The 25,556-nt window shown below is 43.3% G+C and overlaps 1 protein-coding gene across 1 annotated transcript in view; it reads right to left on the reverse strand.

Moving 5' to 3' along the window:
- Positions 1-18,714, reverse strand: part of PITPNM2 (phosphatidylinositol transfer protein membrane associated 2) — a 125,565-nt gene extending 106,851 nt beyond the window's left edge. Inside the window, exon 1 of the mRNA XM_009283918.2 lies at positions 18,633-18,714. The gene's annotated coding sequence lies outside the window, so the exon portion shown is untranslated. The remainder of the gene's footprint in view (positions 1-18,632) is intronic.
- Positions 18,715-25,556: the final 6,842 nt, after the last annotated feature.

Raw genomic sequence — 25,556 nt, forward strand, 5'->3', positions numbered from 1 at the left:
CCAGCCACTTCCCAAAGCTGCTGTAAAAAGCATCAGTGCTACCACGTTGCACCTGCAATTATTTTAAGCAATCAGCTTTAGAAAAACACTAATAAGTAAGGTTCATTCCTCCTTTCTCATAACAGTACAACTTGTACTTAACCTTCCTGTCACTAAAGAAATATTCCATTTAAGAAAGCAGCACAGTATCAATTTAACAACCGGGCAAGCAATACCTTCACGTTGCTATGCCTGTTAACCTTTGATTTACAACTATGTTTTCGTCAGTTTTGTTTTTTAAATTAAGATGCTTATATCCTGAAGGGTAATAAAGTTCACTCTATTAAATTAACATCTGCTATAAATAATGCACTACTGGAGAGTCAAAGAACATCTACAAAACAGGTGACTGAGCATTAAACAGTCTTTCTCTGAATAACTTAAAAGATAAAAAGATAATAAACATCTGAAAACTAAACCCCTCCTTTGCATACATTTTTGGTATAAGAATAGTCAGCTCCAAATAATTTGCTTTGTGGTTGTTGTCAAGAGAGACCTGAGCAAGACAGCGCAGGCTCTGCGCTGTGCTGCGGGGAACAGCTGACGTGAAAAGCAGAGCCTTCCAGGGACAATTTGTTGACCCCATGTGTAGGTTATAACACTGACTGATCTCCCAAAGCACTTTTCATTAATAAAAAGTTTCCAAGACCAGCCTTCCCCCCCCCCCCCCCCCTCTTCTCTTCCGCCTCCTCTTTTCTTTTTTTTTTTTTTTTTTTTTTTTAAGATGGGAGAACCATGTTCAGCAATTTCTTATGCTATATGGGTATAAGTAATAGGAGAAAACAGTCAGCAGATCATACGGCATTGGCTTCCCTGCCAATGGGAGCAGTACGTGCTCGGTGTAAAGGTTGTATTTTTTATTTACGTGAATCCATGGAGCTCACTGCTATCATATTCAAGTACCCGCTGTCACTTCTGCACCATTTTAAAAAAAGCAAAGGAAATAAAAGGCATAAATTATCTTCTAAAACAAGCACTTTTTTTTTTTTTGTGCTGAAGTCTTCGGTGAAGAAATATAAAACACAACTGCAAGAAGAGCTCAGATTGCTGCTTTAGACTCTAATGGCTTCATAACAGTAATTAAAGCTTCTTCCTGACTTCATAACTATGCCATAATGCATTTATCAAAAGCACATTACCACAATGGACGCATTCACTCTTTCTGCAATATTTCGACAGCTCCCTTTGGACACTATCAGTAAATAAAATCTTATGTGGTCCAATTAAAGAAAGCATAAAGCCACAGAGAAATTATTTGGATATCTTGTTTTGAATGCATTGCTCTGTCAAATTTTTAAATGGAAAATGGGTAAGTGTTTTGAATACAGTAAAAAAAACTTCCTCCCCAGAACAACTCCGGGATGCTGAGTCTTCCTTAAGAGTCACAGGAAGGAAGGAGAGAAGTGTTACTCAGGAGCTTTGTTTTTATCACAGAAGAAGGAAAGGTTTTGACAGCAGAGAGACTATTGTCAAGGGCATTTGGACTCATGTCAAGTCTCTGCCTTGACAAATTGGACTGGGAGTCCTTTCACAGTGAAAGTGCATGAGAGAACATAACATGCAATGCAGAGCCATTTCTCCACTTCAATGAAAAGCAGAAGGGAATTACAGATCTCCCTTCCCCTTCCTCCCATCCAACTGCCTCCAACAGGCTGCAACAAGCACAGCACAGCAGGGACACGTTCACAGATGTGAGCATCCTCCCACTAGTCCCTTACCCACGCAAACCCCACTATTTTATTGTGGGGAATACAAATTGCTGCTGCCAGCTGAGCTCCAGGAGGAGCGGCACATGTGTGAAGCTCACACTGTGTAATGACTGCTACCAAAAGTGCAAATGCAAGTGGGTGAGTATTGGCATGAACCATGCAGAGTGTAGCTAAAATTAGGGCTAGCAATATGGAGAATCCATAATATCCTCTGCACCTGGGTAGCTCAGTGCACTCTAGCCCAAACATGCTTTAACTGGAGGAGGGTAAAAGGAGGAAGATGCAAAATATGCATGACCTTCCTCACTATTTTTTCCACCAAAAGAGGTTTATGCATTAGCCATCCTGCAGCAACAACTCGAGAGATTTTAGGGTGGAGGTAAGTGGGAACACATTACCCTTTCTTTGAGCACATGAAAGATTATTTTAAACCAAACCGGTACTCTGTTCTAGCAATGATCCTCAATCTTTGCCATACACTTCTCCCCCCACCTCTTAACTGCTACCCTAGGGAAAATTTGGCAGTATGTTTAAGTATAGGATTATTAGTATTAGGTCAGTATTCAAGCCAGAAGTAACAAAACCCACTTCACATAAGGGATGCAGAATGCTTAGCATCCCTTACCGGTTAATCTGTGTTTACTCCCTTGGTGTGGAAGGCTTTACACTGATGAGTTCTGACTGCTCCTTAGTACAGGGAGAGCTGTGAGCAGTAACCTGACCAGGACTCTTTACAGTGTAGTTCTGCCCCCCTCCCCGATTTTAGTATCCTTTGCAAAAATCACAGAATTTCTCCAACAGTATCAGAGAGAGAGGCAAAGCAGCATGCAAAGCAGCTCTTGGGTTTTTGTCTCTGAGTTGCAGGGGGTGGGGGAGAAGATTTGTCAAGAAACCTTCTAGAAGCCCTAGGGGTGAGACTACTAGAATTGGCTACAGTAAATGAAGAGCATAATTCAAATGCTGACATGTACTTCACCAAACTGTTCTTTAAACTACATGGGAAGGAGCTGCATCAACCTCCACCTAATGAAGGAAAAAGAGGGGGGGGAAGCTTAGGTACAGTATTATCCGGGGGCTGTTCCTGAGGCCTCCATCTAGAAACAGACTACCAAGCTTTCATTCAATAAGGTACTGCTACAACAAAATTACCTCCTGGGTGCTAATGATCTCTTAGTTATAAACAACCTCTTTAAATAAGGAAAAATGCTTATCAAGGAATTTGCCACACATTTCCTTCAATAAATTCTTCCTCCATTCAGTGCTTCCCAGGAGCTGGTCTACCAACTACCATCACCAGTAATTCTCTCTCACCAGGGGGAAAGTAAAGTAAAAAATTCAGACCATAAAAATATCTCTTATAATAGGATAAAGTTATTATGAGCCTTCATGCTGCCTGGCTGATGCCTGTGCACACTGACAGTCCCCTCTTTCTCCATTAATTGCCTGCAGAGGGAGAAAGGAGCAAGTGCTGACCATGTAAGGTGCATCCAGAGACTCAAGGTAATCATACTCATTTAGTTTTAATTGTAGTAACAAGTATTTTATTTATTTGATTTTATTTACACCAAGAAGGATAGGTTCAAAGGCTCCTGGCAAAAGTATCCTGTTCGGGCAGCTGGGTAAGTTGCCATCATGCTGTGCCAGGTATTCCCCTTCTGAACCACCTACTCTTGGCATATGCCAGAAAAAGAAAAAAAAAAAAGATTTCCCTCTAATTTCCCAGAGCTCCTGACAGTTCCGACCTGCTTGGTTTGTTCTTTGCCAGCTCCAGATTTCTTGGCCAGTGCCCTACTCCAGAGAATGTCTCTCTTTGGGCAGCCAACTCGCTTTCCTGTTGAGTCAGAGCAGAGGGACTGCCTGCAGAAACCCAGGAGGAGCTATCGGTGACACTGTGCAAGGAGTGCACCTAGCAGGCTCCTACCCAGAGCTCAAAACTACTGGAAACACCCTTGATTTCCAGACTTTCCCAGCCCAGCACACATGCCAGAGACGAGAGAGGACGTGCCAGCTCTCCCCAGGACTGCTCACACGTTCCAAGTCCAGGTGGTGACGGAGTAGGACTGCACGTCACATACCTTGGCGCTGCATTTGCAGTGGGGCAAGCACACACCAGCACGCAAAGTCTCCCAGCTATAAGACCCCGCTGCCAGAAGAGCTTACCAGGCACGGTGAGGAGCCTGAGGGAACAAGCACTGCCCAACCCACGGCACTCTTCGCAGGGCTCTTGCGCCACACGCCTCAACAGGGAACGCCAGGAGGTCAAACTGACCTGGAGAGAAGTGGCTTGGACTAAGCTGGACTGTCAAATCAGCCTCCACGGGGAACAGGGCAGCAGCCCTGGGGCTGGGCAAAGAGCCGGTAAGGCAGGGAACAAGATACATTTTCCTTAAGCAAAGCCCAGCCAGAGAAATGGGCAACTTTTGTTCTCCAAATGCATAAGCTTATTCCTCATAAAAAGTTTTCATAAACTAAAGGAGCTAACACTAATAAAGTTTTATCGCTTCCTACACCCAGTCCTCAAGGGAGTCCCAGCAAAGCTTTGTGGGCAGCCGCAGCAAGAGCCTGGGATTATGCTGCATGCCATCTGAAGGGGGAAAAAAAAAAATTCCTGCTGGCAATCAAAAGCATCAAACAGATATTCAGGATATATTCAGCCCCGAATCAGAAAATTAAAAAAAAAAAAAAACAAAACCCCAAACAAAAAAACAAAACCAAAAACTTCATCCACGCTTATAAGCCGATCACACCCTTAAGTTCTCCAGAGAAGTTTTACAGCTTGTAAAACCCTCATGATTCATTTGGAAAGAAACCACAGTCTGTGCTGCAGCCACAGAAGTGTAAGGTTTCACAGGGAGGAAGGGATGCCTTAATAAACTGGACTTTGAGGGGATATGTAGAGAGAACTAATACATTTCACGGCCCAGCTACAAACACAGAAGAGGGGAAAATGGGCGGCTTTCTGCCCCATATCCACAAGACACTTTATGCAGAGAAAAGCACACCGCTTATATTTATACAGAAATTTTCTTTTCAGCATGCACCACTTAGCTATCCATTATCAGCCCAAGAACAACAGGGCACAGGAGACTAATGAACAGCATGAGCAGGAAATACAAAGATGTAGAGCAAGATTTAAAGCACAAATGGTTCAGGCACTCTTGTATTCTACAGAAGGTCATTCACTGGGCCTTTATACTTCATTTATCAAATTATATCTGAATTGGTGCAGTCATCCTGATTCAAGAAACCATCACGCATCTTTTCCCTTCAAAAGGGGAAATAAATACTGTACCTGTAAAGCATTTTGCATCAGAGGATCTCCGAGTCCTTCCCCGGCACTTTGACTCATAAAACCACCCAGGCAGACAGCTGCTTACCCTACAGATGGCCTTCAGAGGTGCAAAGAAGTTAAGTGTTTTGCCCATAATGGCTTGGGCAGTCGCATAGACGGATCTCAGATCTACACCTCCTCCCTCGAGATGTACCCGACTGAGCCAATTACACATGTTGCTACCCTTAACGAGTGGGATTTTATAGCCTCTATTTTTCAAGTGCTTTCCTTGTCATCATAAACATCCCAGTGTTTGCTCACAAGTTGTTCCATTAAAAACAAATATGCTGCCACTCCACAGCAGTGGAATTTGCTGCAGAAAATCATCAAGAGAACAGCACTGTCTTGCCAGCCACCTGCACCACCTCCCCCTTTAACTCAAACCCAGAGGCATGTTACAATTACATTATTCCAACTAAATAAAATTATTTTCCCCTGTTCCAAGACATAAAACAACCACATTATTATGGCGATAGCCACTGTGATTTAATAATTTAAACAAAAGATACACACAATGATAGGAACATAGTAAGTAGCACAGCACTTCATTACGGCTGGAACCAGTATTTATGATCCCTGAAACCAAAGATGGTCTTGAAAATTATGTGCCCAAATGCGTCACTTCAAAATTACAACTTAATCATATAATGTTCCGCACAGAGCTTTAAAGAACACCGATCATCTTTTGTTTTTTTCCAGGGTGAAGAAAAGCTCTGAGAGATAATAAATCATTTAATGCATCGGTGGAAGCAGTTTACTTACGAAACAGGATTTGCAATGCAAGAAGTGAATCACGAAGCATCACCTTCACACTTCACCCTTCCTCACGCATCGCTATGGAAGACTCTCTCTCCAACTCGCCCACTGCCTCCTACAGCAGGTCAGTGACAGGGACAGTCGCCCATTTCTCCATCATCCATCTGTAGGAAAGGGTTCATCGTGCTCTCCGAGCCATGCGAGGAACAAGCTGAAATGCAAGCCAGCCACCCAAGATCTGCAAGTGCTTTGAAAGCTCTACCATGCTGTACGAAGAAGTTAATCTAGTAAAAATGCTTTGGACACATAGCCACAGCCCAAATACAGTTCTTCGCCAAGACTGAGGACAATATGTTATTAACTAAAGTTTAATTATATCCACAAACATACATTTCTAGCTGAGGCATACAACCATGTCTCTGTAGATTTGTTTGTTCTTCTAGCGGTCCCATTAAGAAATTAGTTTTGTGTTCACTTTCATAGCCCAGAACACACATTTATCTGGTATTAAATTTGCTCCTGTTTTGTTTCCATAGGAATTTTACTGGTTCCATATTAATTAAATTATGTCAGAAACAGACAACACTTCACAAAGGACCCTCTAATCAGTGGCTAATAAGGGCGGGCTGCAATACGGCATTTATGTAACAGTGGTAAGATTATTTTCAAAAGACAAAGCACAGTTTCAAAGAACAAGCTATTGTCTCCCCACCAATCAAGTGTGGAAATTAAGCAGATCTTAATTATTACATTCGCAATGCTTTGGATTAGGTGAGATCGATTTCCAACAAGTATCATTCCCTATAGAAAGAAGAATCCGGCTACTTGTAACATATAGACAATGTATTTTTCTTTTAAGAGAAATTTTGCAGGAAGAATGAGTCAGCAGCAGCCAACCAACAACTGCTACATGAGCTTCAGCCGGGAAACCTTCCCACTCTCAAAGACCCAAGTACAAGACAGTCACGTTGAAAGGCTGTCCACTCTCCCCAAAACAACCCAGTAACCCGACTGACACAGAAGCAATGCAAGTAGCTCTGAATATTTTATCTCTTCCCACACTCTTTCAAGTGCATCAACCGTACGTGCCAGAGAAGAGCGCACGCTCCATTCTAATGGAAGAGGCAGAATTCGATTAATGACACCAATCTTTAAAAGTCAGCAGAGACTGCAGAAATGGCTCATTCGGGAAATTTTTCTTTCCGAAACCTTCCGTGCAGTATAATAAAGCAACTATTGCAAGCATTTATTTATTAATACAGAAAGATTTATTTATGAGAGATCCGCAATCGGCTTAACCTCTGAAAGCGCAGCTTGATGTAGCTTAGCCCCTGGCCAGAGTTCCTCGTCTGCTTTTACGTCAGGAAGCGGTGTCCATTAGCTCAGGGGTTAGTTGAGAATAGCCCAAGCGACACCTCGGCACTCACTCAGACTCAAGGCTGCCAAAACCAGCAGGCAGCCTGCAGTCACCCAAGCTCCACTTTTATGCCAGGCTTCGATATGTTAGAGGGAAAGAGGCAGACTCCGCAGGCAAGGAAAGCTGGTAGGTGGCACAGCCAGGGCATGCATGATTGGCGTTCATGAAAGGAGCTAGAGAATTGCTGCTTTCCCTTAAATTAGCACGGCAGGCAGAATTACGAAAGGCTGCTGTGTAAGGTAAGTTACCTAAATCCTGCTTTTCTGTGAGAGGAAGACCAACGTCAGATGGCCGCAGCACCGACGATGCAACACCAGCACATCAACATGTCTCTGCTGGGCAGAATACCTCCCAGAGCTACCAGAAACAGGTTTGACAACAATAGAGCCACTTGATTTAAAGCAAGCGTACTATTAATTTAACATATTTATTCATGATACAGGCTGGCTTATATTTGAAAGAAAGGGAAAGGGAACGGCACAGGGAGCTATTTCAATTGATAAGAGGCACCTATTAAGACAACACTAAGAAGTGGGGAGGGGAAGTTTTCCCAGTGGTTTTGCTACATTCTTCCCTCATGATTTCACAAAACCCAAGGCGTCAATAAAAGCATATTTTAGGTCTTCAAGAAAGCAGATCCACATACTGCCTCAACTCGCTCTGTTACAAGAGACAATCTCAAGTGAAAGCGTTGCCCAGTTCCCAAGTATCAGGACCCTAGTCCTCTTCAGCTTGTCCTTTATCACTAGTAAACAGCCATGGTGATAGCAATAAGACTAAGTACAGCTGTCTAGAGACTTCAGGTACTATACTGAACATACCACGAAATTAAACACAATCCTCGCCAACACAGAACAAGCGCAGATCCAAAAGCAAGGGCAGTTTTCCACCAGCAGTAGCCCGGGATCATGAAACTGCTTCCTGCCGTCCCACCTCCTGAACCTCCTGCCATCCTGTCCAGGGAATACACCTTTGGCCCTGACCATGACCTGCAGAAAACAGCCATCCGCCCAGACGTGAGCGCTAAGAAGCCCCTCCAGCACAGTCAGAGTGCTGGGACAGTCCCTTCCCTCCAGGTTATCGGAAGTTCAGCTCTGCAGAGCAGTAGGGCTCTACCCACCACGACCTTGCGAGGGGACGCCCTCCATGCCCTGCTGCTTCTGGCTCCTCACAATGAAATCACTGGTACCAGGCCAAAATTGAGCATCCGTATCCTCAGAACACAGGGAGGCAGAGAATTGCTCGTCACTGCCTCTGACACAAAACAGCAAAATCAATTACAGCAGATGACATTTTGCATATTAAGTACACACATAAAAAAATTTTGAGATGTTAATGTTTGTCATTGCTGTATCTCCCTCAGAGCCTCTCCCCTGAGCCCCAGGAAATGCAGTAGGGTGCTCAAAGCAATGGGGAGCACAGACCAAAAGGTTGACTTGAAACAAAAGAGAAATGGCTTAAGAAGTTCGTTCCACCTGCAGAGGAAATGACCAGAAGGGAGAGGAAGTAGCATTAAAAATGTCCACCTGAAAGACTGCCTAAAAGACCGTACAGTCAATACAGCCAGCTGCCAACTGTTGACATCACAAGACCTGTAATATTTCTGCCAGGGCTCAAGTGCTGCACCTTCTTATCCAGGAGTCTCACGCACAGGCAGGAGTGCTCTTGGGCACCTACCTCCACCGTCCACGCGGCAGCCCCTCCGCTGAACATCTCCTCAGCTCCACAAACCACAGGGACACCCTTGGCTACTGCTGACACGGCCACGAAAGAGACATGAGTGCTCATATAATCCTTGAGAGGAGATTACCTGTGGGGCAGTAACCTCCTGGGGTGCTGGGGAGCCCCTAAGCCACTCAGACGGGAGCATCTCTGCCCACATCCTCCGCTTCCATTTCACGCAGTAGTTTCTCACCAGCACAGCTGCCGATTAAAGCTTGCGCTGACATCTGAAGACTCAAAAGCAAATAAAAAAACCCTACACTTTTTAATCCGATTCATGTTTTTTTAATGACTGGAGTTAGTATCATGTGGAAAGCATCTTTTGCAGGATACTACTTTGACCACTGCTGTTCATAAATATAAAAAGACTTGCTAATGCTCTGCTAAACTTCTCACAGAAGTATTTATATCAGCGCCCCTCTATTTTTTTCCAACAATAATCTCATTCATGTGCCTCTTATCTTAGCTATGAAACAGCATGATAAATCCAAGATCACAGCTCATTTAGATAAATGGAATTGGGCACATCCAGCGAGTCATTCCTGCTGTGACATTTCTACTAGTGACAGAGTTATTTCCAGGCCCAGCGTGGGCAGGGAACTGGGAGGACTCGCACACTTCAGCACAGTCACTGCCCTTCACTGAGGATGCACAGGAACAGCCAAATCTTCAAAAGGGACTCTACCTGGGTCTAGTCACATGTTAATAAGCATTCTGGCAGTGTTTCCCAGAAATAACCTTCAACAGTTACCTAGAAACATAATCCATCAAAATAAACCTCAAAATAATAAAAAAGAAAAGAACTTTTATTGGTAGATTGTGTTCTAGCTATACACAGAAGAATTAGTAGACAAACTAGAGTCATTGATCAAGGCAATAGCTCAAATTAATTTCAAGGTTATTTTCTTAGACAGTTCTTTTATAAACACAAATAGTGCTGCCAGAAAGTTTCCCTTTCCTCATTCTTTGTTACTCTCCATGAGCTCTTAAGAATATAGCTGAACCTTACGGGTCTCTACAGGACTTAAGAGCACCCCGTGGAACCTAAGCACTTAGTAGATGATGAGCTGAAGTGAGCCTATTGCTCTAGAGCTTAACAGTTAAATCATCCAGAATAGATTAAAATTTCCAGTCAAATAAACTGAAAGTTCTCCTTCAGCATGTAACGGTTCCCCTTTTCTCTAGGGCTCCATCCCCATACTCTTTTCTAACCTGAATAAATATGGTATTTGCATCCCCCTCTCTTTTTTTTTTTTTTTAATAAACACAACTGCTGGGATGATGCAGAAACAGCACAGTCAAAGGATTTTCTTTAGATACTCAGAGCACTCCTGATCTGCATATTGATTTCAACTCATCATTCTTCATAAACAAAATGGATACACAAGAGAGTCTGTCAATACATCTGCTGGTACATCTTTCTCTCTGCTCACAGCCAGCACGTCCATGCACAGAGATTAACGCAAACTTGTACTGCAGAACATACTGCCTCAGTGAGAATTGGTACTTTTTGGACAGTTTCCACTTGAAGCTGTAAAGCTGAGATGCAATCAGAAGCGGTCACGCCATGCAGCCACAACCGTCAAAACACTTTTAGTGCTAGGGCTCAGCCGAGGTTAATCTCACTGATAACCTACATACACCCTGGGGACATTTGTGCAATGTGCACATCCACACACTGATGTTTCAAAGGACATAAACCAAAACTTGGCTGTAGCACGTAATTTCCCAGCACTGCCTCAGAGTGCTGCGTGAGATGTGCTCCGCTCAGCCTTCAGAAAAGAAGCGGGCCTTGATTTAGAGGCGTGTATGTGCTTTGTATAAGCGCATACAGAACAGTGTGCTACTGCCCATTAGCAACTTTACAACTTCCTGAAAAATCCTATTTTCAGCCAAAGAAACACTTCTGATTATTAAGATAAGGATCTCTATACCATATACCCCAGAAATTTATCATTCCTGTACACCACTAAGACCCATCACAGGTAGCCTGCCTCTGGAAAATTAACTGCTATGGGTCAGTCAAAAAGATAAACAATTTAAGGATTTTCATACATTCTCTTACTCAGGTAGAATCCTCTCTTCAACCCCTCTCTCCAATAATCAAGCATTTATTGGATCTGGCAAAAATATTCAACCCATGCTGCTCATCAGTCTGGTTGGAGAGAGACGGTGGGGGTTTCACCTGAAGTCCTAGAGGGTGGTTCTCCTCAAATCTATAAAGTTTTGCTTTTGGCCTCAGTGGAAGTAGGATTAGACCCTAAATAGGTCTACCCACAATGATATAAGGGAGCTTGAAATGAAGGAAGGAAGACAATACAAGGAAAGAGAATCTCAAAGCAGGATAGTTTCATAGATAAGGGTGTATTCTATGCAATAAAAAGAAGCTAGCATCACCCTTATCTGCATTACATCAAACATCTTTTGCTTCCAAAAGCCCTTAAGGCTGCAGAGCTTTCAGTTACCTTCTCCCCCTCTATTTCCACTAGCATTAATACTCTTCCTTAAAAGTCTGCTGCCAGCCGCTGCATGGTCTCTCTGGATATCATGAATTAAATTCTCGGGTTCTCTGACTTTTTCCACCGTTAGAAGGACATTTATCAGGTTAAGCCCAGATTTGTTTCCCTGTCTTACCAGCAGAGTTTTGGATGACTGATCAAAAGACTGAATGTATTTTAAAGATCTAATTCTCCCTTCACTATTTATACTAGGCAATGTCACTTTGACACTATTCTGGCTTTTGACTACAAAAAACTTTCTGACTTGAATTCCCTTAAAATGAACATGCTCTCATAAGCAGGCAAGAGTGCTATTCGCTCCATCTTTCCCTCCCTCAAGTTAGCTTCAGCTGTCACCAAAAACACAGTAAGCATTTTCCTTCTTGGGAACTATGTGTTCTTGCAGTTATATTCAGTGGACCAGAAGAGTCTGGCATCGGAAAAAGAACTATCTGATTTCTTGGACTCACTGCAAGAGAACCTGTCTTGGCCAGATACAGTTATTGCCACCAAGAACAAAGAATTCCGTTAAATTAAAGATGCCCTAGGCAATGAATACTGGCTATACAAACAGTGATCAAGCATTCACCCACTACAGATACAGCTTTGGGGCTTTGACTGCTCTTTAAAGGGTGTTTCTTCCTGCAGTTATAAATAACTGCAAGCAAAACGCTCACTTCGTAAGTTAGCATAAAGATTTTCAGAACTGCCATCCATGAATCGCTACCAGTATTTTAGTAAACAGAAAGCAGTCAACAGCTCTTGAGAACCTTTCACATTTGTCCGTTTTCAGTTTGTTCAGATCTGAAAGTACATTTCAGCTTAATTCAGACTGAGCATTTAAGTCAAGGTCAAATCTACTATTTTCGCCATGATTTGCATTGCCTTCTTTCACCTATATTCCCTGTAATTTCTATTTCTACACCGAGTTATAAAAAGGGCAATATGGCCTGCAAAAGCAGCTGCACCTTAGATCTACCTTGAGATACTGAACCTGGGAGTGCCCCTTTGTCAGGGAAGGCAGAGCTGCCATGTTCAGATGGCTAATCCTTGTGTGACAATATTTTGATGTTGCAGAGAACCCTACCTCTGGGCAGCAGTGAGGAAAAAGTACAAAAAGACAAAAACAGATACAAACCGTCTTCCTAAAAGTCTGCTCAAGGCAACAGTTTTCCACAGATCATTTCTACCATGGTTTCCACCTTTTGGCTCACCACATGCAAGCCCAGTCCTCAGGCAGAGAAAACATCTCTGACGTCTTCCAAGCAAGTCACGTCTCTACCCAGATCTGCCTCTACTTTAAGTGACCTTCTCTCACTTCATTAATTGCCCCTTTCCATCACACTATTAAGGTATGGTAAAAGCAGGTCTGCAAGCACATGCCTTGCTGTCCCCTCCAGGAAGGGTCCTACCTCCATTTCACAGGAGGGGCACCAACGGGAATTTTATCGACTGTCACGGTGAATTGCATAGCATGTGCTCTATGCTATGCTCAGGACAACCTTCTCTACAGAGCTTTTCCATGAGGGGTTGTTCATCAGGTCTTATTTTTAAAGAATCTGGGCCAAGTCATCCCTGCTGTAGCTTTAATGACGTCAATGAGCTACAGCAGGGGTGAAATTGGGCCATTATTTTTTATGTCCATATGTCATGTGCCCATTAAAGAAAAAAAAATGCAAAAGAAGATCAAGGAAGAAAAGAAAAGTTATCAAATCAAAAGACTATCCTGTGCAGAAATTAACATCTAGATGTGGAATGCTTCTCTTTTGTTCCTGCTGTATGTTTATAAATATAACAGTTTATGGAAAAAGAAATACTTCTGTAGTGTCAAGGTACAATGTGAGTTCTGTAGTGACAAGTTATATTCACATTTTGTATCCTGTTCTGATTAAAAAAAAAAAACAAAAAATCTTTACCAGGAAAAGGCCTCTTCAAAACTCAACAAAAGCAAGCGGCACAGTTGCCAGTAACTTAGTTTCTCCACTGTAAGCCAATATTAATCGTACTCTGCATATCACCACCCAGTAGTAAAGCCCAACGGACCTTGTTCTGAGCTCATTTCTTAGTAAATGCAAAACAGGATTAAACGAATATCAAAAGCAAAAATATGAAAAATGCATTTAAACCTAAGCAGTGTTTTCTGTGAATATTCAAAGCCTCAAACACCAGCATGGAAAGGGACGCAGCTGAGGAGACCAAGCCTGCCAGATGTAGGACACCAGCTGTGAACAACAGCAGTAACAGCCACCACAACACATCGCAATTCTGTGCTGATTTTCAGAAGGCTGAACTGTGTCATTTATCTCAAGCGAGTGTGCCTACGTGTTTTCCACCCACCGTGCCCCAGACCATCAGGCACTGCCCTGGGCTGTAAGCAGCGACTCAGGCTAGCCGAACCACAAGACGCATCACAGCCAGTGAGTCCTATGACCAGAATTTCTCAGCTCCATATTTAAAAGCCCACTTAACTGACATTTAAGCATATGAATAACCATATTCATATGAACATAGGTAAAATTACTCACCAATATGCTTATAGAGTCACACCAATATGCCTTTAAAGCTAGACAGCAAATTTTTCAGAACCGTCCAGGAACAGCACCAGATCACAGGAGCTTGGTGTTCAGGGCCTCTGCTTTGTAGATAACTTTTATTTCAAAGCTGAATGCAAGATTCCTTTGAAATCTTTGACCATAATTCTCCAAGTCTCAGCTTTAGTCAAAGACTAAGTCTTCTTTGTAAAGGCCTTTTTTCCAATTATTTTCCCTTTGCATTAATGAGTTCTTTTTCCCACAATAAGCCAGAACAGTTTGGGGTCTTGGGGTTTTTTTTAGTTTTATTTCTCTCCTCCCTCCCCCCCCATTCCAGCACTGGAATCAAAATAACTTGAGATGGAAAACGTGTGACCTCCCAAGCCTTTATTTACAGTATCACAAACCACAAGGGAAGGATCTGTCCAAGTTTTCCAGCTGGAATGGGAACAGCAGGGAAAAACGTGCCCTCATTTTTGCAGCTGTGATATTTAACACATCACAGTGGAGAAGGATGGGGAGGAGGTAGGAGACTCAGAAGCAAGTAATGATGCCATGGAAATATCAGATGAAGAGGTCTCAGCCACACAGGTAGGTTCACATGATTATGTCCTTTCTCCCCAGAAATAAAGAGAACTTTGTACATGTAAATGTAATTGCAAAACCAGTCTGACATATTTAATGGGGTTACTTCTTGACGTTTATATTATGCAAGATTGTAAAATATGGAAACCTTCTGAACTTCACCTGAATTTGTATTAGTGCTGTAACGATCTCTCTTCATGCCACCATCCCCCAAATTACTATAACAAAGACTTTGTCAAAAACAAGAAGCCTAGAAGCAGCGGAATCTTTCTCAGATATTTAAACAGCACAAACACAAATGAACGAGGTTTAGAGCTATAGAAAGTTACTTGCAGCAGGAAACTGTCAGTTTGTGGTTACAACCACACCAGTGTCACAGCTCTTTCCTCCCAGTTAAATACGTATGTCCAAACAGTTCCTCGTGTCTAGTGTTTCTATTGTAAGAGAAGGAAAACAACCGAAAGAAAAACTCGCCCATATTTCCACTAGAAATTTCATAGTGCCAGACAATACCGGAGACTATCTTTTTTGAAGAGGGATCCTTCTGTACCTTTCCAAACATTTATGTCGTAGACTGTCAGGTATAACTCAGTTTACCTGTAACTATTTCCTACCTTTACGAGATCCCATTCCCCCTCCCTTACCTATTAGCAGCTCCCCCTTCTCCCTGCCCCGCACTGTAACAAGTGCCACACTAACCCACAACCTTTACACACTGAGATAGGGGAACGCCACAATTGTACTGCTCCATTACTCTGCCAAACAGGGTTCCTCCCCTTGCCAGTACAAAAGCAGCCATCACCCAGCTCTCTGAAGCGTTATCACCTTGATCTAACTCACTGTAAAGTGCTCTGCAGCATAGTCTACGAAGGATCCAACATGAGGATAGATTTCTCTGCATTCAGTCGGTTTCCATAAACTCACCCCTTACAAGGGGCACAATTCTCACGTCATAGGTCACACAGTAGGTCCCTTGGTAAGTACAGGACACAGAACAAGTAAGATTCAGCCCCAATTTGTGTACCTCTAAAAGTGCACAGGGCTCTGGAAGGGGAAAATCTTGTCACATTACACAGCCAGGGGTGGAAATGTACCTAAAAATCACAGCACAGTGTGGCACAGGCACAAAGGCAGGTGCTGCAGGCAAGGCAGGGAGTGCTAGAAGGGCATTAGAAGGAACCAACTGCAAAGCAAACCTGTGCTTCCTTTTGACAGGACACCATACATTCCTCCAGTGATGTGCACAAATGGTTTAGAGGGGACATCACTTCCCCGGTGCACAAGACCTCTGTCCCCAGCCTGCCTCACATCTTCTCAGGCTAAGGCACCCTGTAATTCCACCTGCTTTCACCTCATCTACTTTCCCCTCTCCTATATATTAGCCTCCTGCCCAATGTCAGTCTCTGCCTCTTCTTACAGAGGGAAACACTCACTCCTTACCCCATCCAGGCTTCTACGGTTGCAGGACTGGTGGAAACACAAAAAGGCAGCGCAGTGCCCCTGGACAGCTAGAGGTGAGGATGAGGGACAGAGCAACAGGTACCTCCTCATTCTGCATCAGCATCCTCCATCTCCCCCTATCACACTGCTTCCCCCACTGGCTTCTTGCCGAGGTCCCACAGCCACGCTTTGAACATCACATGCACTTACAGCTTGCGTACACACACATGCCCCTCGGATTCTGCTCCGCCCTTCTGCTTGCACCAGGGATTGAGGATGCTTTCCTAGGTTTTGAAATAATTCTATGCAAAATACTCCCAGGTATGACTTGCAGAGGAACCTCCTCCCATCATTTTCATTCCGTCCAGCAGTTTGGATTCAAAGCCTCCGGGTTTGGAAGAACAAAGGGCTGCACAGGGATGCTGGCAGAACAGAGGGGAAAATTACCCGGTGTCTACAGCACTTTCCTGGACATTGCTATTCAGCTTTTTGTTTTCATGAATGCTGCATTCCCTGACAAGGTTTAAAACCCATTTTTCTCCCTACTTTGCTCACCTGCCAATCCATGGACGTTACTTGCTCTCTAGTGACGCAAGCCGCACGGATTCATCTTGCTGTGAATACAATTCTGAAGGCAGTTTCCTCTCACCTGCCCAGAAAATTAATGACCACTTGGGCGCCTCTCTTACTGAGGATCGTCAGCCCTGTAAAGTCCTTCAGGCAAGTGAAATGAAAAGAGCCACAGCCTCAGGGCAAAGCAAACCCTAAACATTGCTAAGGATTGCATTTCTTCTTTGCTGTTACCACTAATTCAGAGAAACACACTCTCCTCTACAGCAGCCTACAGGGGAGCAAAGGGGGAGTGCGTGATCTAAAGCAAGGGAGGCAAAGCTCTTGGGGCATAGATGTTCTCCCTCAGCACATGGCAATTAATGCCTCTAAGAGCATAAACTCCTCTGTTAAAGCTGCTGACAGCAGCTTTTGTTTCCAGAGAGACCTGTCCGCAGCTCCTTCAGAGAGCTGCGGTGGGCGCATGAGAAGCTGCTGGGCTCTCTCCCGAGGAAATCGGGTATCCCACAGAGGGACAAGCCGCAGCACTGGGAGCAGCCTACCCGGACTGGCCCTTGGCTCTGCTAATCCTGAAGAGAGAGGCTTCAGGAAAGGAATCGACCTGGGGAATGGCAATGAATTCATTGCGAGCCAATTTCCTGACAGGAGATAACTAAGGTATTCAAATCACCCTTAGTTTTCAAGGATTTCTGGTAAAGATATTGCATGTTAATACAGAGCTGGTGTCACTGCGGTTTCAGTGTAACTACTCCAACCCTGAGGTATAAATTCAGAGAAACTGAAAACACGTTTCGGTCTGATAAGTGAACAGTCTCAGATCCAAACTCATTTATCCTTTCTCTGTTCTTCCCAGCAATTCGTTGCTGTTAAAGCAAAAAACAGCAATTTTTGAGTTTTAGCATCGAGCAGCAAAAATGCATAGTTGCTATACCACAGTATCACCACAAAGAGAAACATCTGGTGGAGTTAAGAGTTAAAAACACCCTTTCTGATAGAGGAAATGAGTAGTGAGGAATGTACTGGATGAAAATAAGAAGATGCAAAACTACAGAGTCAGTGTAAAGGCTGACTCCCCACATATTGAAAAACTCCTGTTCAGCCACTAATTTTGTAGGCAAATGTAACACTATGATACAGATTTCTAGAACTTACACAAAAGAGGTTTGGTGAGAGCTGGACCATACACAGTGAACCCACAAGCAACACTCCAAAGGTTAGAGCATAAGGGAATAGCAGGTACACACATTCATAGAAAGTGTAAAATCTCTTCAAATTTACTTGTTAAAAAAACACCACAGGGTGCTTCCTTCCCCATCTACACTCTTTACTGGGGAAGTTCTGCCTGTCAATCCTCTTAGCAATGTAAAGCAAATTAAAAGTTCAAAAGGCAAAAAAGGGTAGAAATGAACAACAATTTTATGGTAGTACCAGAGGCTGCACACTGTTTATTTCAACACAAATAAAATGCAACAAGGTATTTCAACACAATAAAATGCAAAAAGGTTAAAATTTGGGGGGGGGGAGACCCACACAAGAATACACACAAAAAATTATGCTAATTGCGCATCCTGTGCCACCATTCTCCCTTCTCCCAGATTTAAATATACACACAAAAAATTATGCTAATTGCACATCCTGTGCCACCATTCTCCCTTTTAATTTATTTATGTAAAAGATTTTAAATAAAGAAGGATGTGCTGACTAAGCAGAAAAAGGCGGGGAGCACGAGTTTTCTTTAAAAAGAGGTTTATTACCAATACGCATGTGTCTGCCATTTAAGCCAACCATGTCCTGTGACTGCCGAGCCCTTCTCAAAGGCAACCCATACAGCCATTCATCCAGACTCCATTTTATTGCATTTCCCCCTGAGCATCTATTCAAGTGGAACCCAAACTAAGGTTAATCCCCTCTCTCACCAGCAGCGAGCTAGTATCCGTCAGACTCATTACCATTTCTCCCTAGTAACATCTAAATGTTTTTTTTTCTGATATAGAAGAAAAAGAACAGCCATCCAGCTGAAATGCCAGAACCTACCTTCTGCAAAAAATCTCTCTAGATGCTTCTGAGTGCAGGAGGGAGTGAAGACAGCATTGCTGAAAAAGGATGTCACTGTTGGTCCACATGTGTCAACATCCTAGAGGAAGATAAAACACAGTTGCTTAACTGCCATGCCCATGGGAAATCAACAGCAAGAATAAAGCTGCATTATTTTCACAGTTATACCATGCTAATGGCTCCTATGCAAACAACATAAAGCTACAACATTTTAAAATTGCACATCAGAATTTCTCTGCAGACATCCCTCCGGTATGTCAGAAATTCAATACGTGATAGTAGGCGGCAATGAGCACCTCAGGGATTTAAAGTGCGTTCCAAGCCATGAGTCATCGTCATCTCTAACTCATGGAAATTTAAAAAAAAAAAAAAAAGAAAAAACCCACACGCGCGCGCGTTGCACTGACCACTCTCATGTGCTCTCTCTGTACAATATCATAACTTCCCCCTAAAGCATTTCCCTTTTAAATATAGTGTTGAACGATTTCCACGAAGGGGACATCATCACAGACAAAAACCATCACATCGCAGCGTTCTTGCGGATAGCTCCACAGAGACCTGGCACGATCCCACATTCGAGGGTGGAAACAGAGCTGGAGCTGCCTTTATAAACCCCACAAGTCCTTCCACACCTGGAGGAGGAGTGAGGAGAAGGCACCTCCCATGGCTGCCGCAGAGCGCCGAGCAGCCAGGCCCAGGAGATGGCAAAGACAGGGATGATGAACTGGCAGCGCCCAGGAAGACAGATCCAGCTCCCTTCCCACACAGCTCGGGAAACGTCAACCCCAGGCAGACCATTTACACCTCATTTTCCAGCCATCCGCTACCTGCTTTCCCCCAAGGCTGATTTCTGTCAGGAGAGCTGAGGGCCAGAAGAAACTTGCAACCATTACCTGCCGAGCAGCTCACGTGGTTTGCTTCGTTATGCCAAGCAGCCGGTTGCCTTTCTAAGAGATTCCTTCAGGCAGAGCCTCATCATTACCTCCAACCACTGGAAACTGTTTTTAATGCTGCTTTTAAAGCATCTGGTTTGCACTTTAGGGCGCACACATGTGCTCCCCCCTCCCAGCCATCACTCCCCTCTCTTCTTAGATCTCCCCAAGTATATTCAAGTTCCTTCAGGTCTTCTTTAATTTCTTGGCTTATCCTCGGTTTGTCTGTCCCTGCTGTCCTCCAAGCAACAGCCAGAACTGAGCAACGGCTCTCGGTAGCGCGAGGTCTAACAGGGCAGACGGAGAAGGGAAGGCTGGCGTATTTGCAGCCGTTTCCCTGACAAGTGACCCACGGGCAGCCAGCACGGCTTCAGGAAGTCGACAGCGATCAGAAGATAGCTTGGCTATGCGTGCGGGGAGGACGGGGCCTCAGCAGCTCCCACACACTGCCGAAAACCACCCGCTCAGATTAAAGCTGCCTTTAACTCACTAACTCCCCAGCAGCAGAAATCTTCCTTTCCCGTTCAGGTCAGGAAGAGCACAGTCGTCCTTCCCTGTAGCAGGAGCTGTGTTCTGCACCAGAACATGCAAATCTGGGTCCACATCCACACAAAAAAAGGCATCTCCTCGACTGGGACCTGGATCCAAGCCTTAAGACCAGCACCCACAACCAAAGACTTACAAAAAAGAAAAAAACACCAATATACTCTGCTCCCTGCACCAAAGAACTGAAATGCTTGGAAAAAACATTGACACTTTTTGCTGCGATACCCTGCTTCAGTTAACAGACAGATTTATGTGTTACCAACAATTAAGAAAAAAGTAACCGCTCTTTACTCTTGTACCTTCTTGCACAGCAATTTAAAAAAATAATAGTGCTTGCACAGGTCAGATTCATCCCGGAGGAAGAACAAACGAGAGTAACATTTCAGGACCATTAATCTCAGAGATCTCACCAAGAGCAAGCAGCCAGACAGCTTAAAAATATATTTAGTCCACAAATGCTTATTAACGTCATTTGCTGATTCACAGCTGAGCCAGCCGCATGGAGCCCAAATGCCACTTCTACTTTCCCAGGCTGGCTTTTAAAGAGAAAAAAAAAAAAAGTTGAAAGAGTTGGACATCAAGTTGTTTAACCCATCTCAAAACCTTCCGCAACGCAACTATTAGATGTGGATCTGTCTGGACTGGAAACTACAGGGCTAGTCTGGAGACCTAAGGCTTAGGAGTCTGATCTGAGTTTCAAAGACAAGCGATTCCCATGTGCTAGGTCTGGCTCACGGAGAGCTTTCCACTGCGGTCTCAAAGCAGCCACCACGCGTCTGCGTCCTCATGTGCACAGCACAGAGGAAACACTCCTGCCACACAACGGTATTACAGCATTTGCTTAGCTTTGCCAGGCACTTCGAGAGTTGAAAGCACCAAGTATGAACAGCCAACCCGATCCCGCTATCCAGGATGAGCTACGATTCAGTATTTGTAACACACGTACATAGATGCAGTTGTCTTACCTATTCACTAGATGCCATGCCTTGGTGTCACCCAAATACGACTGCAACGTGCTACAAAGCTGAACCTTAGTTTTCTTTTATCGACTATTGCTTTTGTTCCCACTATTAATACAGTCAAGACCAGATCATAAATAAAATGGACTCTGCAGGCTTACAACAAAATTAACAGTGAAAATCATTACTACTTTTAAAATTACATCTTGAAATCAACTGAAGAAAAATATTTGATGATTTGATAGATATAAACCTGTGTCAAGAATTTGTGTGCGTGCTTTGGGGCAGAATTAACCCACTAAATTCTTAAGGAATCCTTTAAGTAAAATTTTTTTTCATAAAGGGAAATTTAAAGTGTTTCTTCCCCTACTGTTAAACACAATGCAGTGACTTAAAGCCCAAAGGATTTTCTCTCTAAATCACCTATTCAAATCTGTATGATGGAAATATATTTAAATATAACATTTTAATCTTGCTTTGCATTTGAACTTTTAAACGCTTTTCCAAGAAAGCGTCTCATTAGTCCTTTTAGCCATTCTACCATACTGATCTGCAAGTAAACAAAAATCCTCACATTACCTTTCTTTTTTAAAAGGATTAATTATATCTACTTTTTTTTAACCCAATATACATCTAGTCTGATTGTGTCTTATCACTCACTATATAGTAATTCACTCCTCATCAAGTGTGTTGGGGATTTGTCAACACCCCTTCTACACTGGTTTTCTTTCACAAGTTAGACAAGTTTCAATAGATGCTGGATACGCTAGACAACATCCTCCCGAAAGGAACATCCACCATAACCTACACTGAAGTAAATAAATTTTAAAACAATGGAGTCAGCCCAGAGCCCTGCTCCGTTTCACGGGTTTTGCAGAGCAGAGCACAGTTCTCAGAATTAGCAGGGGCCTGGACCCACGGTTTCAGAAAGAGTTTCAGTGTTCGGTTGACCCACTGTGAGGGCAATCTTGAAAGCCTCACTGGGTAGCTATGCAAACCTGGAAGAGCAGACTCAAAACCTCCTCAATTTAAGAGAATCAATCTTCCTACCCGCTTTATTCTTTTTTGTTTCAGGGTTGGGTTTTTCTTCCTTTTTTGTAGATTGGGGAAGGATGACAAACCTTATTTTCAGTGACAGCAAGTCTGAAACAATTATTCCAAACAGAAAGACAGAGTTCTCTAGACACTTGCTAACAGTACTGAAATCAAAAGTGATTAAAAGCAAAAACATTTCTGAACAACAGGAACTGAAAGTATTGCCTTTGGGAAAATGTAAATACCAGCATTTTCTCTACAGTAAACACTGAAAGTAACAGGTAATTAACGTAGTGTGGGACATTATGACATATTTATAAAACTTGTTTTCTGGAATAATCTATACACAGTTCACCTTGACTGTAGTCCCAAGTCACCACTTTGTAAAGTCACTGCAGTTTGCAGAGGCCTCACTGATGCTATTCTTAATTTACTTATTTTTAGGTGTGAGAACAGATTACCAATGCAAAATTTAAACTTTAAAATTATCAGTTTTAAGCCTCTTTTAGATTGATAATCATTAACCCTGTCTGCATTTCAGAAACATTTTGTGGTAAGTGGTAATCAAATACACACTTAAAACTGCTTCTGTTTTAAAATTATACTACTGAAGTGCAGGAGACTTCAGCATTATTAAAAAAGGAACACACTCATCCAAAGCAGACCACCAGAAAAAAGCAACCCAACAAAAACACTGAGAAACGTGAGTTAATGCAAGAGTTCCCAAAAGGCTAGAAGGACATTTTTATTATGGGTGATTTGCAAAGATGAATGTTACAAACTTCCTCCCTCCCTCGAAAGGCTTTCAGGGAAGCACCTCTCCAAGGAAGTCTCTGGGCACAAAGATGAATTACAAACTTCCTCCCTCCCTCGAAAGGCTTTCAGGGAAGCACCTCTCCAAGGAAGTCTCTGGGCATCCGAGCGGCTCCGAACCAAACCCATGCAAAGACGGCAGTTGGCTCTGGAGCAGCACCATAGTTCATCAGGAGAGGTACATGAAAGCAGACCACAGCTATCAGCAGACAGATTCACATGCAAATACGTTTTGCAAGGAGGACGAGGTACCACCCAGGCGGTGGCAAGCAGCTCATTTTTAGCACAAACGTTGAGAACACTACATTACACTAACTGAACTGGCATTTACCTTTCCGTGGAGAGCAATTAATTATAAGATGCTTTCTGCTGGCTTCTCTGCTTAACTGATGTGTTGCACTCCACTTTTCAGTCCTTCCTCCTAAGAGGTACTATCACTGCCACCACTAAAACACTTTATATTGGTGAGACAGGCAGAGTTCCCACCTCGCCGTTACCTGAACAAACACACTTGGTGACAACCACAGACGGGAACGCACTGGCCTCACGCCTGAGATCAGAGTCCAGTCGAGCAAGGGCAAAGGCAATAGAAAGCAAGATTCGCACGCCGTTTCTGCAAAGTCAGAGACACCGACAGCGCTATCTTGCAGGGATAAATGAACTAGCAAACTGTTCCTAGTGAACACCACAGCTGTTTTAGCTCAGCCTACTGCTTTTGCACAACCTGCATTAATAAATACTAAACCCTAACAAGTGTCAGCTGTGGTCAAACACTGCATGCTCGTGGTTTGGAAGCATCCTTTTCAGACCAGGGATAATCACAAGAGTCCTTTATCCTCAGAGAAGGTGTTTTCTGTTCTCATATCAGTTAGTCACCCTGAAACAATAAGGGGATATCCTTATCCCTTATCCCAAGGGATTGCTCTGATTAGGCTGCAAGAAAAATACATTAAAAAAACCCCAAAACAACAAACCCTACCCTCTATATGCACCCGTAGAAGATTTTTACGAACCTCACATCAGTCTGTGTAAAGTGGGAGGAGTTCACATTTAACATCACACATTGACAGAGGCAACCTGTTCCCCATGTCCTCCGGGACACCTCACCTTCCCGAACAGAGCATGACCTCCTGCCTCCACGGTGGGATCCCAGGAACTGCAAACAGCAGCATCTGCTCTGCACAGGCATGGTATTGTCTTAAGGTGGGCAGTTACCGATTCAGATCTTAAAAAGCAGCTTTTATAAGCATCTATTTAGAATCAAGCTTCAAACTCCCTCCGAGAGAAGTATAACCTATGAGATTTTTTTTTTTCCAGGAGCACAAAAGTGGAGGTAGGAGGGGGGGGAAAAAAAGAAAAAGCCTCTTGGTGGGTTCAGCACCTGTGTATGCTAAAGGCACTTCATGTTTTATGCATAAGAACGCTATCACCCCTGTGAAGATTTCTAAGTGAATCAGCCAGACAGGGTCTCTACAGCCTGCTTTCAGGAGAACCTTTTTTTCAAAAATTTATTTTAATTCAACCATTTGATTTATATTACTTTCCAGTCACTTCTAGCTAGGTATATTTCAAGCAGAGAACACTACATCAGCTTCCACCTTGCCCCTTCCCATATAAATGTGGCAATTAGCACAGAAGAATTAGTCAGCTATGCAGTATTTCACCTTAAAGAAAGCAGCTCAAGAAATAATACACCATTTAATCAGTACTCAACAGCCAGGGAAGAAACACAGTGTCTGAGTAACATGCTTAAAGAGGGTTTGAAATCCATTCGTAGACCTTGATGGAAGCCTGTCCTTGTCAAGGAAACCCACAATCCATAATGCTGCTCAGTACTGTGCTTTTATCCTCCGTTTTATCAGAGCTCATCTGCTGATCAATGAGGAGTCCCATGGAATAGCACTTTGAATTTCAATGTCAACACAGCAGTACTGTGGTAATGATCGAAAATATTTACATATTGCCTCATTGATCGTGGGGTGTTCTTTTCCAACCATCTGGCTACTGGGCACTAATTTTTTTTGAATTTTATTTTTAAGGCTTTATATAGTTGTAAAGCAGGTTATTTGAACATCTTTACACCTAACATCCAGCATTCCACCTGAATCAGGTTGTCCTGTTATTTTTAACCCAGAACATTAGCGATGGCATTAATCAATTTCATCCCATCTCAGGGAGGGGAAAAAAATAATTTTCTTAATGAGGACAAAACCAAAAAAAACCGACAAACATCTGCTCCATGCTTACCAGAATGATGGGCCAATGCAGCTACAAGGTCTCATTTTTAATGTGACTCAAGGGTGTCACCATTTTGACAACAGATGAGTCAAATGGAAATATGTCACTCACTCTGCACTCGTTGCCAGCCTCGAGATAAAGAAACCCTGTAAGGGCTGCTTTTTCCACCTCCAGATGGAATACCTTATGATAACTGCAATGCTAAGCCCCTGGGCTCTGTAGTGCGTGCCTGTGTTTATACTGCCTTTACTAACTGCTCAAGTTATCCAAGCCAGGCAGTTCAGGCCAGCTGCTGCCATACAGGCTGCGAGGATAAAGCTTAAACAAGCACCAATTAGTCTCCCTTGACTCCCCCCCCCCCCCCCCCCCTCCCTCTCACA

Source organism: Aptenodytes forsteri, unplaced genomic scaffold, assembly GCF_000699145.1.
Source record: "Aptenodytes forsteri isolate BGI_AS27 unplaced genomic scaffold, ASM69914v1 Scaffold118, whole genome shotgun sequence".
NCBI classification, from domain to species: Eukaryota; Metazoa; Chordata; class Aves; order Sphenisciformes; family Spheniscidae; genus Aptenodytes; species Aptenodytes forsteri.